Raw genomic sequence first — 18,066 nt, 5'->3', positions numbered from 1 at the left:
CCACTAAAATTAAAATTTTAAACTAGTTATTTAACATAAATAATATATGCTTATATGTAATGTGTATAATTTGCATGAAAATGAGTAAAGGATGGTTCATCTCCTGTCCCATAAAATGTGAGCTTATTTGAAATGGCAGTGTTTTCACCTTACTTTGCAAAATGGAAACATGTTCTTAGAAAATGTGGTAAACATGTTTATTGAAAACTTTTTTCTGAACACATTTTTTGAGAAAAGTTAAATAATGGAAAACACTGAAGAGTGTTTTACCTGAAGAGTGTGTAATATAAACAAGATGTTTGTATTTGGAAAGAAAGCACAGGGAAACAGTAATAAGAATTTATGCTACAGTGCCTGGCTGCTACAATCCCCCAGAGTCCCTTAGTAAAAGTTTTAATGTTATGGTCATACCACCATTGTGCTTCAAGCTTCAAACATTAATCTCCCTGTGTCTCTCATGGAGAATCAGATATTCTGCAGATGGTGACATGCTAACTGGGAAGCTTTTTCAGGCTTTTTTCAGTGTCTTTTTTCAGTGTCTTTTTCAGGCCCAAAAAAGAAAATCTTGCTAGCAGAGTTGGGATTCAAAGTGACTGGGATTGAAAAGCAATGAAAGTCTGACCATTTCTGATAACATAGTGTGTCCCTATTGTCCTTCCTCCTTTTGGTTTACTACCTCAGCTGGTTGAACAAAAACAAATGTAAATGTTACATTAAACAAGTGTGTATTTGTCATCAGTGATATCTCTCCATATCATCTACCTTTTCATGTCCTAAACTTAAGGCTAGAGACCCCATGCAGTAATGAGAGACAGAAAGGCAGAATATGAGACTAAAATGTAAAAGCTCAACTGTCTACCCAGTGATAGTCATATGGTCCTAGTTCTATTGATTGTCTGCCTGGGATAAATGATGATGATTGTTGGTTCCTACCAGCTAGAGCAATGATTTTAAAGAAAAGATCCTAAGCAGAAGGAATGCCAAAGACAGAAGTCCTAGCAACCAGAGCATGCATTAGGGCATGATGGGGTTTGAAGTGTTGGGGTTTGGAGCTGGTGGCCAAGAAAGAATTCTTGAGACTTCCTTGGTGCAAAAAGGTGGTTTTATTAAAGCACAAGGACAGGACCCATGGGCGGAAAGAGCTGCACTGAGATTATGGAAGGTGACGGATTTTATATCTTCAGGTTGCCAGGGGTTAGGGATAGTGTAAGTCTCTAAGGTATTTTGGAAACAAGGTTTCCAGGACCTTGAGGGGATAGCTATTGTTAGAAAAAGGTCATCCATGAGACCCTTCAGATGTGTATCAGTGGACCATAAGCTTGGAGCATGATTGCCCATATATACCTTGGGGGGCTAGAAATAAAGGAAGTTTCCAAAGGAGTTTTTATATGTTAGAGTAGACTTACAGGAGGATCCTGGAGGTTGGGATAAGGTTAAGGTAAGATTGCCTTTTGCCCTGAGCAAAGTGTCATCACCAAGGCAGCTGAACTCCTAGAAGAATGTCACTCTGCCTGTTTCAAGGACTTGTCAATGGGTTGTAGGCAGTAAGGAAATTTAATTTCTCATTTGCCTTTGTTTCCCACATCATTACCCCCTGAACAATTTGACCCTTAAATCTTTAAGGTTGCTAGCAGTGGATGGTCCCATCACTGTAACTTCTTCCTGCTGAATGAGGGGCATAAAGATGTCCGTACCTATGGGTCAACATTGGTCATTTGGAGGCTTATATATATAGGAGTTACAAAAGGCAGAGGCAGTTGAATCTAAGGGAGACCACATGTATGGATCTTTTTGACTGGAAAGGATCATCTGTCAGCTGGAAGTTATGGCAGTGAAGGAGTTTCTGCACCAGGTGGAGAAACAGTGGAGAAAACAGGAAACTGTGATTAGAACAGAAAGAAAAAGAAGCCCAAGTAAGCATCCTTTGATAGTTGACAAAAGTCATCTTCCAGTCTAGGAATTTAGCCAATTATTAAAGGAAGAAAATTATCATTTAAAGTGTTAATTTTAACATTTGTGTCAATTAGAAACACAGAAGTATTTTTGTGGTAATCTGGAATGTATACACAACATTCTGTTTTTAAGATAGCACATGGTTCACCTTGTGCAGCAGTTATAACATCCAGTGTCATTCTATTTGGTAAAACTGCTTTATGCATTTGTGTTACTTCAGTATTTAATAGGAAAATGCCATTTTGAGTTTCATTTAGGGCTTTGGCATGTACTTATTAAGAGTTTCCATGTTCCAAACAATATCCTCCAGTCCTAAATAGGGAACAAAGATGAACGTTAGATGGTCATGCTAGTGAAACACAGAACATGTCCATTGTTGTTTTAAATTTGGAAGATTGGGGCGACTGGGTGGCACAGTCGGTTAAGCGTCCGACTTCAGCCAGGTCAAGATCTCGCGGTCCGTGAGTTCGAGCCCCGCGTCAGGCTCTGGGCTGATGGCTCAGAGCCTGGAGCCTGTTTCCGATTCTGTGTCTCCCTCTCTCTCTGCCCCTCCCCCGTTCATGCTCTGTCTCTCTCTGTCCCAAAAATAAATAAACGTTGAAAAAAAAAATTAAAAAAAAAATAAATAAATTTGGAAGATTGGCTGGATTGATGATGGTTTTAATAATGCATCCAGGCAAAACCCAGACTACAGCAGCCTATCTAGTCTGGGGAAGCTATGGCTACAAGTTAGAGCTGCTTCCAGTCTAACTAATTCTCAGCCTCTTTGAACTGCAGTCAGGATATCAAGGGCCATTTTGTATTGGAGGGCCACCTTTCCAGAGGAATGTGGATGCCAGGCTGAATGTAAATAGTAATTTTTAAGGCTTGAGCTCAGGGGCTTTTACTCAAATAAGTAGCCTTGGGTAAACCCTATATTACCTTCCGTTGTTGTTGTTGTTGTTGTTGTTGTTGTTGTTTTTGGAGGGGGGGGAATATAAAGTTTTTTCCCTCATTATTAACAAGCTAGTCCTGTGCATTTTTTGAATATTCTCATTACTGGGCTATGTGAATTTCTTGGTCTGAATAGACTGGAGTTAGAGACTTTATTTAAGACTGGTGTAAGACAGTATTTGTTTATTTTTGTGCTGTCTGCATGGCTGTGCAATCTGCCAAATTGATTCCTTTAGAGTCTAAGATCATATCCTTTTGATGTATTTTGAGGTAAGTTACGGCTACCTCCTTAGGTAGGTGTACAGCCTCAAGAAGAGTAATGATTTTGAACCCATATTTGGGTTGGGAACTTATGGTTTGATTATAATCCCTTTTCTTCCAAATTGCTCCATGGGCACCTAGGACTAGGAAGGCCTATTTAGAGTCAGAATAGATATTAATTTTGAGGACCTTTGCCAATTTTAAAGCATGAATGAGTTCCATTAATTGATTTTTTGGGGCAGACATATCTGCTGGGAGGGCTTTGGCCTCAACAGTCTGCATTAGACTCACCATAGTGTACCCAACCTTTCTTACCCCATTTTCCATGAAATAACTGCCATCACTAAACCAGCTGTCATCTGCATTTTCAGTAGGGGAATCTTTTAAGTCTGGTTGGCTAGAACAAAGATCAATAATCTGAGCAGTCATATTCTAACATGCAAGTACAATGGTCAGGCCCAGGCATAAGCTTTAAAGTTTTTCATGGCTTGCTTTAAAGTTTGACAGGTGTTAAGTATTATTTCAGGTGTATCTATAAGCATAGCCTGGTATTTAATAATTTGGCCTCCCATTATGCATTTATGGTCTCTGTTCTCTGAAACACTCTGGCCCTGATGTGGAGTCATTACTGTCAGAAACTGTCCCATAGTAAGTGTTGAGGCTTCTTCTACCAGGAGGACTGTTACACGCTTGGCTAAAGCCTCTATCTGCAATTGTACATCGATAGAGGTAGTTCCTGAGACAAATATGGCTAAAGGAGAAAAACATCAAGAAGCCCTCTTTGTTTGAGGTCTAGCCTTGACAATATCCTAATTATGAAGAATCACTGGCAAATAGGAGAAGACTTGTCTTAGGAGATAAGGGGAACCCTGAGTGCATCATCTCATACAATCAAAAGGAAAGTGGGGTTGTCCATTATCTCCACAAGCCCATAGGTAACCTGATGGAGTGGGATATGCTCCAACTTTTAAGAAGCGATTTTGTCATCAGTCATACAGAATAGGTCAGGGTGATATTTGAGTTATACAATTGTTGTGGAATTCATCCCATTTTCCAGCTGTTCACATAATCATATATCCATGGGACCTGTTATTATCCCCACAGAATAACAATCACGAAGATTGTCTATACATGAACTATTGCGGTAATTTCTCTGAAGTTTACCTCAAGTTGTGTAGCTTACTCAAACAACAAACATTCAAAGACAATCAGAACTACAATTTAACATCCACAAAGATATGTTATTGAAACATAATTTTTCTCTCTATAATTACCCTTATTTCCAGAGTTAGCCGAATTAAGACTAATTCACTTGTAAAACAAGTCCAATTTTAACAAACTTGTTCACATAAGTTTAGCAAGAATAGCAATTGGCCATATAGATTTTTTAAAGTCTGCTTTGCTGGAATTTTATAAGGAATCTAGATTGAACTTTTAATAGCCTCTCTAGGCCAGAAGCCAAGCCAAGTACTTGCCATCAGTCATAGCTGCAGTACCTGTAGCTTTGGATGAATTCCTCTTCACGAGGTCCCCAAAGTCTCTGAGGTTCCAGCATGTGCCAAGAAGTGACATTCTTTACTCACCTGGGAAGGCTGCTGGGAACTCTGTAAGCAGGGTATCAAGCCAACATTTCCAAGGGGCTTTAAAGTCAATCTTCGTTCCTTAAGGCTGTCTGGTCATATCTGAGTCTATGCGTGTCTTTCTCAAATATGACATTTCCAGTGAAAGCGTTGGTAAAATAACCAATGTTCCCAGTGGTGTCTCGCTACAAGGAGAACAAATTCTTATTGAACTTATGCAAATAATTATGATTGCTATGGAAGGAAGAATACTCACTGAATCTTTTGAATTTCAGAGGGTTCAGGTAGAGAGAAAAGTTAATTGCTTCAGTTTATTCACAAACAAATAATTTATCACATTCCTGTAAGATACAGATATAGTAAGAGAAAGTTTCTTTACTCTGGAAGAGCAAACATTAGAGAACCAGCAGTGTTTCAAACAAGAGTCACAAAAACTATAATAATCTTTTTTCAGTTCATTTAGTCCCATATTACTAATTCTTATTGAGTTTGAATGCAGCTTTTTAGTTAGTTCTGGAAATTCTTACCCATTTTAGTTTATGATCTTAAAGATACTGAATACTTCTATTTGTCCTAAAAGTCCTTTTTATGAATCTCCTTGAAGATGAAACATGTTTTGTAAGAGCATAAGAACAATCATAAATGACAAAAAAATTCAGAAATGGACATTGTTAATGATCTGATATGATAGGTTATTAGGATGCAGTTGACAAGGAAATTCAGTTATTTCTGTGACACAGAACACTTCAGTAATAAGAATACTGAGTAATGACTTTATAGCAGAATGTAATGTACCAAGTAAACAGGCCTAATTAGTCAAAAAGACTTCATTTACAATTTAAATCTTGGGGATGTTTGTTAAAACCTTAGAAAGCTTTAAAGAGTGTGCCTAAATAGGATTACAGCTCACCAAAGGATAAAGACAAAACCTAGAAACTGTTTTTTTCTGGGCAGGCAAAGAGAAAACAACTTTGTTTACATTTCTTATCAGGAGCAGGCCAACAATTCAAGAGACTTTGTCTTTTTAAAAGAGAGAAAACAGAGTACCAGTGCACTTTTAAAAATTCATTCATTTCCACTTTAGTCCGTCCTGACCACACATCCTTTCCAAGGATCTCTCGTCACAAACCTTCTACAACTTTCCTGTACATTCACATTTTGTTCCAAGCCATTTTTCCCCAAGCAACCAGTCTCACTTAGAACAAAATTACTTTCTTCTTACCTTCAAAAAAATGTATTTCCATTCCTTATATCTTTCTTACACATTTCCTACTTTTCTACATACAGAGTTGCATCCCTTATTTCCATCAGTCTTAACTCTTAGAAACAGTCTACAGTGGAAACTAAGTAGTAACCAACTGTAAACTGTTACACCAGAATTCTTTAGATGACAAATTCATGAATCAAGCACAAAGCATCATGTTTTCCAACAGACCCATATATTCTTAGTTTCTCTGCAATAAGAAATCAAAAGCAGATAAACCTTATATTTAGTATTCAGTGCTGTAATATTTTATCCTATTTGGAAAAGACCTAGATGTCCAACAAACTCAATCTAATTTATTGGCCAAGCAAAATTGTAAAGTTTCAGGTTTCCAAAGACTTTGAGAACTATCTTAATTATCCATGAGAACTTTGAGACAGACAAAATTACCTTTTTTTTTTTTTTTTTTTTTTGAGTGACAGAGACCATGCATGTGATCAGGGAAGAGGCAGTGAGAGCGAGAGAGAGAATCCCAAGCAGGCTCCATGCTGTCAGCACTGAGCCTCATGTGGGGCTTGATCTCATGAACCATGAGATTATGACCTGAACTGATATCAAGAGTCAGATGCTTAACCAACTGAGCCACCCAGGCACCCCATGATGTTTCAGGTTACCAAAGGCTTTGAGAGCCATCTTAATTACACATGAAAACTTTGAGACAGACAAAATTAACCATCATTTTAAGTCATCTTTTTGCTGACAAATTGCAACAGAGATAACATGAGCTTATTTGACCTTTAGTAAACCTTGGTAGAATAACAATTTCATATGTAATGCTGATAACTCTAAAGATGGGTCTAAAGATGGGTGCCTAGTGAATGGACTGAAATACCATACCTACCATGTCTAAGCATTCCCACAAAAGCCACACTATTACCTTGCTCAGAAGGTTGTGCTGCTTTTTTTAACCCGTGGAAAACAGTAGAAAAATTTTACAAGGGGAAATTACCCAGTTCTGTAGTTAAAGTAGTTAGTAGAGGACATTAATGGCAAACAGTAAAACTAGAAGTAAATTTCCAACACATGTAGTCTTTACAGCCAACTTCTGTAGGAAATTGTCCCAGTTGCATTTTATTTCAATCGGGTACTTGTTTTGGCCTGCTCCAAGCAGAGTTCTCATGGCCAGAAGCAGCTAGACCAGAGATGTGAAAGGGATCACATTAGACCAATAAGGAGGAAGCTTCACACAAGAGTCTTAAGATTGACAGTTGTCCTGGTGACTTAGGTGGCTGTCCATGGCCCAAGAGAGATAACTTGGTATAAGGACAGGAATATAGAGAGGGCAAAACAGTTCTGGGTCTTATTACCATTCCAGCTATGGTACTAACTTCCAGCCAAAAGGCAGGCTTCCTCCTTCTCAAAGAGTAGCCAAAGGCTAGAGAATTACAGCCTGAGCAATCAACATGAAAGTTTCCAGTAAGACCATTCTCTTTGAAAAGCCCCTGAAATGAAAGGAAGGGAAGAGAAATTACTCACCAAATTTGTACCAAAGCTCAAAGTCCAGGTGAGAAGGCTCAGCCCTATGGTAAGGCGCCAAATGATGTGATTTGAAGTTTTGGGGTTTGGAGCCGAGGGCAGAGAAAGAATTCTTGAGATGCCTTTGGTGCAAAAAGGTGGTTTTATTAAAGCACAGGGGTCAGGACCCATGGGCAGAAAGAGCTGCACTGGGGTTATGACAGGTGAGAAATTTTATACCTTCAGGTTGCCAGGGGTTAGGGATAGTGTAAGTCTCTAAGGTATTTTGGGAACAAGGTTTCCAGAACCTTGAAGGGCTAGGTATTGTTAGGAAAAGGTCATTTATTACTGGTTAGTAAAACCTCAGCCATGAAACCCTTCAGACGTGTATCAGTGGACCATAAGCTTGGAGTATGATTGTTCACATATACCTTGGTGGGGGGGTGGGGTAGGCATAAAGGAAGTTTCCAATGGAATTTTTATATGTTAGAGTAGACTTACAAGATTCTGGAGGTTGGGACAATGTTAAGATTGCCTTTGGCCCTGAGCAAAATGTCATCATCGAGGCAGCTGAGCTTCTGGAAGAACGTCACTGTCCCTGTTTCAAGGACTTGTCAATGGGCTGTAGGCAGTAAGGAGATTTAATTTTTTATTTACGTTTGTTTCTTACATCAGGGTAGAGCTACAAAATATGAAGAAAGGATTCCGCTATGAGTCAGGAAAATCAAAATCTCCACGGCTTCTACTTATTTAAAGAAAAGACACTGGTTTTAATGGCAGATCGAGAAGTAAAGCTAGATCTGTCACCATGCAATGCTGGTGCTACACGTGGTAGCTCCACTTGCAATGAGCATAGTGTAACATATAGAGCTGTCGAATCACTACCGCATACAACTGAAACTAATGTAATGCTGTGTGTCAACTATACTCCAATGTAAAACAAGGTAAATCTAGAGATGACAGGTATGACAAAAAGTTAAAAGCAATAGCCATGCATTAAAACACTGTCAAGTCTCAACTGAAGTGGGTGTTCAAAGAATGGAAATATAAATAGTCCGAACTGAATAAAGTCAGCAGAAACCTTAATAGGTCATTGAATTAGTAACCATTATGGAAGAATCAAGTGGATATACTAATAAAAACTGGAGAGGTATAGAGGACTGACCTCTGAATGTAGATGGAACAGCACAAATTAGAAAGATAATAATGAGATCTGTATCACCAACAGAGCAAAACTAAAGTAGTATTATTATAGCTGCTATAGAAAACAAAAGTTGAAGGATGGGTGGATGCCTTAATGAGTGAATAAATGCACAATATAAATATACTTTAAAAATTAAATATAAACAGAAAACAATGTTTATGCATACATACACATACACAAATGTGCTTGCACGTGTATGTTCAGCCATTATCTATGAATGTCAAGAAAAAAAATCTTGAAATTCATAATAGGAGTACCCCTAAAGACAAAATGTGTTTTACCTATGGATAGCATGAAAGAATGTATATAACAAAAAACAGTAATTTAGTGGACAAAAGGGGGGAATGAAAACAAGAAAATGCCATTAACTGAAAATATTTTATGCTAATAATATATAAACACTAGTATAATCCAGACAATCAGAAAAGGTTGTGAAAGCCCTGTTAGAAAAACAAGGGTCTTGTATTAAAACCAAGGTGTAGATTAAATAACAAAAAACACAGGGGTAAAAAAAAATGATTAAAAAATCAATATGATTGGTAGATAAGACTCAAAGTAACTAATTCTAGAACAAGTTAGTCATTGGGAGAGAAAAGAGGTAAAAATGCAGTTTCCTGAAGAGCAGTGACCAAATGACAAGAGATGGAACAATGGAGATTGTTTTCAGGATGGCTATTAAGAAAATGTTAAGTTGTAAAATCACTAATTTATGGGTGTATAATAGGGAGGGATACTATTTGGGGAAGGAAAAAAAACTCAGGAAAATTAGAAACAAAACACAACAGCACATAAAGTAGATAAAACTAAATGCTATCTTGACCACCTAAGATCAGACCAAACTATAAATACTCATCAATACAATGTCAGGAGGATTGGAAGATATAATGTTTTAGAAAAATTTCTGATTAAACAATTGTCCATATACTTCTCCATTTGGCTAGTAAAGAAAACCTTTGGGAAATAGAGGAGTTTTGGTTTTTCTATTTTTCTTAGAATTTTTTTCTTTTATTTCCTCTAAATTTTAACAAACCCCCAAAAAAGTCAGGGATGGGGGGCAAAAATTATTGGAAACTTCATGGTTCAAATGGGGAGAAAGGAGACTTCAGGTATTAAGTAGAAAACGTCACTGAAATAACAGGCTTACTTCACAACAAAGGATAATTAGAAGATCAGATTTCAAACAGCCCCGAAAAATGCATGTCAATTATACATTTGAACAATGTAAATTTTGCAATACTAGTAGCATAAGGGAATTATGCCCACTTTGTTTTCACAAGGAAAGGGGCCCTATATACAATTACTAGATGAACAAAAGGGTGCATAGTTTGGTAATAACAAGCTATATAAACAGAATTTAAGTCAGAATTTAAAAGAAGTTCTAGGGGGAAAAAAATGTTTCCTCCACCCTTCTAGGTTCTTGGCTGATAACCTTTTGTAATAAAAAGCCAGATTAACAGGAGAAAAACATAAGCTTAGTAACATGTATAGTTCTTGTATACATGGGAGAAGCCCAGTAAAACTGAGCAACTCCCCCAAAAGGCACAAGCCACCACCTTAAATATTATCTCCAGATAAAAACAAAACAAAACAACAACAACAAAAAAAGAAAAACAAAAAGATTTTGGAAGGGGTAGCCAGTTCAGGGGGGCTATCAGGAAAAAATACACTGAACAAGGATAAGGTTGTTGTACAAATGGAAGCTGTTGCCTTCTCCAGGGATCAGAGTTTCTAGAGAATTTTCTTCCTAATAAAGGAGGGAGACACCCTTACAAATGGTGATTTTCCTTGCAAATGTAAATATTTCTTACAGTAAGGCAACTTCTACTTTGTTTTAGGAGCTTTTCCTCTGTCTTTTAAAAATAATCAGCCTAGAGTAATTCTTATGCCAAAAAGTTTTATTTCGGGATGGCAAATTCTGCCCTCCCATGGATCAATAATAGACTGTTTTGATAATATCATCATGGCCGGGGGATAAGTAATTGGTAATTGAGAAATAAAGAGATGATAATTTCCTGGATGCAACATAGAAAATGTATAGTACAAATACACATATAGTTGATACAAAATATGATTAAATTCTTAAGATCAAATCTTGACAAATTAATTTACAACTACATGGAGAATTGGGGAGGTTTACTTAACTCCAGATGTGTATGTTTCCATTTCAAGGGAAAATGAGGGCAGGACCAAGAAAAACTTCTTAAGTCTTACAGATTGGATATGCCCAGGTTTATCTACCCCTTGGAGAGATGTATTTCTTTTCTTGAGGATTAGAGTGAGAACTCAGGATCTTATCCATTTTGTCTCCAAGGAACAAAGGTTTTTCTCTTTTCAGGCGGGTAGTGGGAGGCAGCTATCTCTTTCTTTTGTATGTAAGCACAGAAAGCCCATTTTCCTATTTGTTGCCTATATTACAGACTTTGTATCAGTAAGATACTTGACTTGGTTTTCATTTTGTCAACCTAATGTTAAGAATAGGGATATAGAGAAACACATTGTCATTATTTGCTTTTTATAAGGATAACCATGGTATTGTCTCTGATACAGAGCACCTTATGTGTATGTTCAGGTTAAAATGAATAGGATTAATATTAAAAACACAACAAGGAATATCATCAAAATCTAAAAGGAAACAATAAGTAAAGTGGACATGTTCTCAATAGGGATGCTCTACCTACTCTCTATGAAGGATGCAGAATCAACATTAAAGGAATTAATAATTTGGAAGTCATCATTGGATGAAATTGAAGATCTCCAATCACTGAGTCAGATCCAGGAATTTATTTCACAGCTAAGTAGTTCAGAATTGAAGTAGCAGAAATAATATTGATGTGGGAAACAAAGGCAAAAGAAAAAAAATTTCCTTACAATTTACAGCCCATTGACAAGTCCTTGAGACAGACAGCGTGATTGACATTCCTCTAGAAGCTCAGCTGTCTTGATGTGGACACTTTACTCAGGGCAAAAGGCAATCCTAACTTAACATCCCAACCTCCAGGATCCAGTACATCTACTTTAACATATAAGAATTCCTTTGGAAACTTCCTTTATCTCTACCTCTCCTTCCCAAGGTATATGTTGGCAATCATACTCCAAACTTCTGGCCCAATGATATATAACTGAAGGGTCTCATGACTGAGGTTTTACTAAACAGTGATAAATGACCTTTTTCTAACAATAGCTAGCCCCCTCAAGGTCCTGGAAACCTTGTTTCCAAAATACCGTAGAGACTTATATTATCCCTAACTCCCCCCAACCTGAAAGTATATAATCTGTCACCCATCATAACCCCAGTGCAGCTCTTTCTGCCCATGGGCCCTGTCATTGTACTTTCATAAAACCAGCTTTTTGTACCAAAAACATCTGAAGAATTCTTTCTTGGTTCTCAGGTTGGAACCCCAACATTTCCACGTCAATATTATATGGAACTTGTACCAAACCTCTAACTCAAAGAGTAGAGAAGTGGAGTGGACTATTAAAAACAGATAAAAAGAAAAATACACATAGCTTCAAAATGAATTAATGGAAAATTGGTATTAAGTACTGCCAGATTTCAGTTGAATAATTAAGAAAACAAAAAAGGATAAATTTACCTTCTTTAATTGATGGCTATTCCCCATATCTTTCTGGGATGACTCCACCTTAAAAGTTGGTGTGGGGAGGGAAAGTGAGGGAATTAGGTCCACTTAATATAGTTAAACAATGGATTAAAGGACAGAAGTTATATGTGATTCCTGTAAAGATGATAACAGGAAGAGCAGTCCCCTGTATAAGAAAAGTGACAGTGCAAAAATATAATTTCTATGATAAAATATTCCACATTGTTTTTTTTGGCTGCTTTTTTTGTTAAAACCGTATATTTTTTTTACAGGCAGTAATTTAGACTTTTATGAGAGTAGTTACAATAAAAACTTGCTGATCCCCAATCCTGAACAGTTTTGAAAAATATAAATGATGTGTTTAATATGTATAATTGCTAATTTCAATTTATTGTTCTAAAACTGGTTATTAAACAATCATGGAGAAATAAAATATAATTGATGTCTTATTAGAATCTTATTTTTTCAAACAATTTTAAAAATATGTTTATAGTTATAGACCAATATGTAAGCAATTATGAGATTTATGAATCCACTGACAATTCTTTACCATCAACTCATTTATATGTTGATGAAGCTCACTAATGTTTTGGAACAATCAAACTGACAGTTATATTATTTAAAGGAAACAACTTGTTTACTACTAAACAGATATCCTAGTGTCATTAATTCTTAATCACTTGTAGTGATGACTTCAAATATTTTTAGTTACTAAAAATACAGCCCAAATATATTATATTATTTTAGGTACTATATAGAAATGTTCTCTCCAAGGATTAATTTCTGAAATACTGCCATCTTGTGGTGTTCTTTACAGAACCTCTAAGCGTCATTTAGTATATGGACTTTTAGTGAAAACAAAAATTGTCCTCTAATAAAACTAATGAATATACCCAGCTGAAAACCATGGAAACCTAGAGATTAAGAATAACCAATTCTTAAATATTCCCTTAGTATTCACATAGGTGGTGAGTTTTAAGTATTTCAGAAGTAGAAGAGATAGTTCCTCCTATTTGCCTATAAATTTGTTAATAGGAAATAAAGGAGAAATTTAATCAAATACCAACTAATACCCTCTCTGGAGAGAAAACCCTCTGTTTCATCTCAGTCCAATTTATTTCAATACAACAACTACTTAGTGTATTTTCTATGAGTTTGACAAATGACTTGGCAAACCAACATAGGCTACTCCTTTTTTTTAGCTCTTGGAGGAGCCAGGTCTCATTTGTGTTGTGATTTAGACCACCAAGTTCCAGAGGACATATTCTTCTTTTGACACAGTTGAGCTGTATGATCCAGGATTATTTAAATTTTTCTTATTCTGCCTATCACAGGGCATAGATATACAACTAATAAGAAGAAAGTTTTGGGGGTGCCTGGGTGGCTCAGTCGGTTGAGCATCTGACTTGGGCTCGGGTCATGATCTCATGATCTGTGAGTCTGAGCCCGGTGTTGGGCTCTGTGCTGACAGCTCAGAGCCTGGAGCCTGCCCTGGATTCTGTGTCTCCCTCTCTCTCTGCTCCTTCCCCCACTCGTGCTCTGTGTCTCTCTCTCTCTCAAAAATAAACTTTTAAAAAAAGGTTTGTATTAAAAGAGAGAAGCAAGTTTTAGCTTCTAGTCCATGTCATTTTATCACTGAAATATGATTAGTTTCATTGATCCCTCATTTACTAGTTTGACTCCAAATTAAGCTCAACTGTTTACAGAAAGCAAAGTTCTATATTTGTCTCTGTTGAAGATAGGCAAAAGGATATTCAATATGATTTGAAGGCCACTGCAAAATTTTTTTGTAAGTTACTGGCAAAATCATCATCTCCATTTGAATCTATAAACTCTGACATACTAATTTAAATGATCAATTAGGTCACTTCATGGTTTATTTTGTAAATGTTTTTTGTTATGCAAAGATTAAATAGAAATAATGAAACTGAAAATTTAGCTTCAGTAAAGAGAAATTCCATGGTATTTTATGCCAAGAGAATGCCTAGATCTGTAATAATGCACCAGGAGCATTTGATAGATTGTGAACATAAAAACAATGTCTATAAACACTTTTGAGATCAGCTTAGGCTTCCTCTGGTAACTGAAGCAGAAGGAGGCATTTTGCAAGTGATGCCAGCGTAAAATGCCCTTAAGCTTTGAGTATTGAAGCAGTTTTCACACAATAAAAGGAAAATTCCTTATGAAGCAACTTTGCCCTTGCTCTCAAGACACTCTTATTTTCTGCAGCAGAAATTAATGTGACTACTATCAATGAACCCAACCTTGCAATAAGTTCTGCTTATATCTTTGCCAAATGTTTTGTATATCTTTGTGTTCTGTTCCAAAAAATTCAAGTGCTTTCACTTTTCACTGTGGAACATTACCTTATAGAGTAACCTCAGTATTTTCCTTCAGGATTGAACCCCTGACCCTGAGACATAATCAAGAATGTTATTGTCCTTCCTTTTCATGACTTCAAATGTTCAATTTCAAAGTAATCAATTTTAATAGGAGAAAAAAAGGATAATGGTTTTGAATAAGATTCAATGCTGATATGGCAGGACCAAAATATTTTACTTTGATATGAGTGATAGGCACTCCACTAATGTCTATTATCATTAATATTTTAATTCATAATAACATTTGAATATAATCCATAACGTGAAAGAAAAACAATTTTATAGATATAAATTAAATCATGAGTAGATATGACAAATGAGTAAGAATCTTGGCAAAATGCCACGTGTTAAAAATATAATTTCTGGGGCACCTGGGTGGCTCAGTCGGTTAAGTGTCCGACTTCAGCTCAGGTCACGATCTCGCGGTCCGTGAGTTCAAGCCCCGCGTCGGGGTCTGGGCTGATGGCTCAGAGCCTGGAGCCTGTTTCCGATTCTGTGTCTCCCTCTCTCTCTGCCCCTCCCCCGTTCATGCTCTGTCTCTCTCTGTCTCAAAAATAAATAAAACGTTAAAAAAAAAATTTTTTTTAAATATAATTTCTGAACAGAAAATAATACTGATATGTGCATGATAGTAAACATATAGCTGCTTCGCATAACATTACATATATATAAAGAAGTTACTTTATTCTTTAGTTTTTTATAATGTAAAAGCATGTTGTACTTGAAAACTTGTATTCATAAAATTAACATGTAAATATTCCAGATTTAGAGTTTAAGATTTCTAGAAAATATGACAGTTTTAAAATTTAAAACTTTTTGAAGTTTTAAACAGGTCTTTTTGAAATACATATCTATATTTAGAGATATGCTATGAAAATGTAAACTGAGGCACATTAAAATCTCCAAGGTTTTATTCGTGTATACATCCATTCCAGTCTGGCACTGCCAAACTGGAGATGATTAGGGACCTTCCATAGATAGGAGCTATGGGAGTTTTGGGAGATATGGGATTTTTATCAAGAAGACCTGGAAGTAAAGCAAAGAAGTTATTCCGTTGGCTATGGCTTAAACAGTTGCCTTATTTGGGAAAACTAGTTGGTTGTTTTTTCCTCGGTTTTCTTAAGTTTCATTGTTTGGATTCAAGTGCATTGACTCTGGCTTAGGTTTTGGTTTGCTTGCATAGGCTCCCAAGGCATGATATAGAGCCATTCATCCCAGTGGCCTCCTTGTTTAAATACTTTAAGAGCTCTTAAATTATTAGATTGTATTTTTTTTATTCTTTAAGACAGGATGGAAAAGATTTGCTGAAATCTACCCTTATCACTTATGCCTGAAACTTTGTAGGCATCCTCAAAATCTATGGAAAATGTTTGTGGACTCCTCATGGTTTGCTTTAGAAAAAAAAGACCATCCCCTTCATTTAAGGGTATCAGCTAGAAAAGAAGGGGAAAGTGAGGAAGGAAGGAAGGAAGGAAGGAAGGAAGGAAGGAAGGAAGGAAGGAAGGGGAGGGGAGGGAAGAGAAGGGAAGGGAAAGGAAGGGAAAGAAGGAAGGAAGGAAGGAAGGGGAGGGGAGGGGAGAGAAGAGAAGGGAAGGGAAAGGAAGGGAAAGAAGGAAGGAAGGGAGGGGAGGGAAGAGAAGGGAAGGGAAAGGAAGGGAAAGGAGGAAGGAAGGAAGGAAGGAAGGAAGGAAGGAAGGAAGGAAGGAAGGAAGGAAGGAAAATACTCCCAACTTTAATATTTCTATTTCAGTCTGTGAAGTATAATCTAATTAATTAGCAAAAGTGTTCTGAGGGCTTACTAATGCCTAGTACTTACTGCCTAATATAGTATTCTGCCTCTAGGTTAGCACCTCACTTTTATATATTTTCAGTTTATAAAGTATACTTTCATGGTTTCATGCAAGCTATACATAAAATTTGAAGAGGTAGGGATGACCATTTTTAAGTCCAGATTTACAAGTAAGGAAACTGAGGATTAGAGAGGTTAAATAACTTGCCATGGCTAAAAATCTAGTAAGTCAGAGGCAAGTTTTCTTAAATTATGGCTGCTAGCATCCCCAATCCCCCCCTCAGCCCAAATTAATTATAAATGTGATTCATATAAATATTAATTATTTTGATCATATTTGAATGTTGAACTTTAATAATGCTAAAATGACTATTCAAACATTTGTGACGTAGGTTGATATATAATTGTGAAGGCACAGAAGAAAAACTAAATATATAACCACACTTGATAAATAAGAGACTTAAGAAAGCTTCCTATTATTATGCAGGCAGAGTTTCATGGCCTAGTTAAAAATAGATGCACGTGACCAAAAGTTTTTAAGCTAATGGCTAACTCATTCACCACTTTGCTTGTCATGCTTATGTATATATGTATCTGTGTATGTGTATGTGTGTGTGTAGTTAATATCATATTGAAAATCATTTACATTCAAAACTACATGTGGAAATATTTATATAAATTTTAAAAATCTGTCTTTTCAGATGATATTTAAAAAATCAATTTGTCGTTCAAGATGAGAGCCCAGTTCATATGTGTACACATCTCATTCTATTTAATTAAGGGAATCACAGATATATTTATTGTTAATGTTCAAAATTTCACTATTTAAAAAAATTTCAAATCATTTATAAAACTTATAACCATAGAATTTCAGATTTTTTAAAAATGTACATCAGCTTTGAAGGTTAGCCTTTTTTTCTTTTTTTAGGAGAATGAGAGAGAGAGAGAGAGAAAGCCTGAGCAGGGGAGATGGGCAGAGGGAGAGGGAGAAAGAATCCCAAGCAGGCTCTATGCTCAGTTCAGAACCCAACATGGGGCTCAATGCCACGACCCTGGGATATGACCTGAGCCAAAATCAAGAGCCGGATGCTCAACTTACTGGGCCACCCAGGTGCCCCAGAATTTCAGGGTTTTTTTTTAACATAAATTCTAATAAATTTCACCTGGATCATGTATTACTGTGTCATGTCTTTGTAGATATTTCTCAACATGAAGCTTTATTTAACTATCTATACATAGCTAATTTTATGAGGAAATATAGAATCCATTAGATATCTGATAAGTTAATCTTGGGAGAAATAGCTATTTTGCAGTAGAGTAAAAACAGTCAAATATACTGTTTGCTCTGGCAATCCTGAGTGTCTCCCCCTGACTTAAAGAACAGCTATAACCAAAATAGCATACAGATATTTGTCTATTTATCAGATAAGTCCCTATGTGTTTCTTATGCTTTGGAACAAAGGTCTTCAAATATGAGATGATAATCAATAGTTCTTGACCTCCTACCCATTGAATTTCTGAACTAATTGCCAGTGTAGAACCTTTACTTCTTCCATACTTATTACATACTGCCTGGCCAGATTTTCTAGTTGATTGTAGCAACTTTGCCCTTAGTTCATAAACAGAATGATGTCTAAGGTTCAATCA

The sequence above is a fragment of the Puma concolor genome, chromosome A2 (assembly GCF_028749965.1).
Source record: "Puma concolor isolate L17-30 chromosome A2, mPumCon1.1.hap2, whole genome shotgun sequence".
Taxonomy (NCBI): Eukaryota; Metazoa; Chordata; class Mammalia; order Carnivora; family Felidae; genus Puma; species Puma concolor.
Note: the sequence above shows the minus strand (reverse complement) of the source record.